This window comes from Sinocyclocheilus rhinocerous, unplaced genomic scaffold, assembly GCF_001515625.1.
Source record: "Sinocyclocheilus rhinocerous isolate Xijiao unplaced genomic scaffold, SAMN03320098_v1.1 scaffold2749, whole genome shotgun sequence".
In the NCBI taxonomy this organism is placed as follows: Eukaryota; Metazoa; Chordata; class Actinopteri; order Cypriniformes; family Cyprinidae; genus Sinocyclocheilus; species Sinocyclocheilus rhinocerous.
Genome location: NW_015626398.1, coordinates 22,775 through 24,229, shown reverse-complemented (window position 1 = coordinate 24,229; position 1,455 = coordinate 22,775). Strand labels below are relative to the sequence as shown.

Below are 1,455 nucleotides of genomic sequence, written 5' to 3'. Positions count from 1 at the left end.
TATAAAAATAAAAGCTAATTCAAAATATTAATAAATACTATAAAAGTATATAAATAATAATAAAATAATACTGTTCCATATAGTTAGTGTTAATGCATTCAGGTTTCTTTTTAAAGGGGTCATATGATGCGATTTCAATTTTTCCTTTCTCTTTGGAGTGTTACAAGCTCTTGGTGCATAAAGAAGATCTGTAAAGTTGCAAAGACTAAAGTCTCAATTCTCAAACCCAGAGATATTCTTTATAAAGACTGGTCAACGCCCTCCTAAAACGCCTCGTTTAAACTCGCCCCCACGTCTGCGTCACTGTGTGGGAAGATTTGCATAATGCCGCCCAAATGTTCACGCAAAGAAAGAAGGCGTAACTTTTATTCTGGCTGTAGTATTGTTGTTGACGCCGCCATGTCGTGAAGGCGCTGTGTGTTTCGTTGTGAAAGCGAAACTACTTTGTTTGGCCTTCCAAAAATGGACACGACTAGAAATCAGTGGTTAAGTTGTATTTACAACACTGTTCCAGAACAGTTCAACCCAAATATTCAGATGTGTGCAGCGCATTTTATGGAGGACTGTTTCCTGATCCTGGTAGAGTAGACTACAATGCTGGCTGTTCTGACTCAAAGACTGTAAGTACGTCTTTTATATTTAAAGAGTTTTTATATTTTATATTTTTTATATTTAAAGCGAGTTTTTTGGGCAGTGTAGAGTAGGGCTTGTTGTTTGTCATTTCTCCTATCACAAATGCAGACATGGTTTTATGTTTACGTGGCGCGATGCAACACAACGCATAAAAAGAGAGTATAAGTCATTATAATCCATAATTATGTCCCCACTGATGCAACGAATGCCTCGTTTATAATGGGTTTTCATGTTTTTGAATCATCGCACCGGCCTGACGGGGCATCATCACAATATGGTGAGGGGCGTATCATTTCCGTCTCATGCTTGAGGTATTCGGCCAATCATAACGCATTGGATAGCTGGCCAATCAGAGCACACCTCGCTTTTTCAGACCGATGAGCTTTGTAAAAATCGACGCGTTTCAGAAAGGCGGGGCATAGAGGAGAAACAATAATGTACAGTATGTGGAAAATAATGTGTTTTTTTAACCTTAAACCGCATAAACACATTGCATTACACCAAATACACAAAATAATGTTCTTTTTAGCAGAATCATATGACCCCTTTAAGCTTTCTTATACAACAAAACAAATTGCTGCGCGAAAGGACTGATTATCTAGAAAATAAATTTTGGTAAAATAATGGCGTTTTTCCACTGCGTGGTACGACTCGGCTCGGCTCAGTTTGCGTTTCCACTGCAGTTTAGTACCTCTTTAGAGTGGGCGGATTATTCACATGTTGTTATAGTTGCGCTGCCTCTATTGCCGCGACTCCTGAAAAACTTTTTCATTCCGCGTCGCCCTATCAAGCTCTCGCTGGATCCGCTCCTCTGCTATCAAC

At 39.2% G+C, this 1,455-nt stretch overlaps 1 protein-coding gene across 1 annotated transcript in view; it reads right to left on the bottom strand.

Annotated features, from left to right (window-relative positions):
• Window positions 1-1,455, bottom strand: part of stambpb (STAM binding protein b) — a 29,625-nt gene that overhangs the window by 21,141 nt on the left and 7,029 nt on the right. The gene's annotated exons all lie outside the window — the stretch shown is intronic.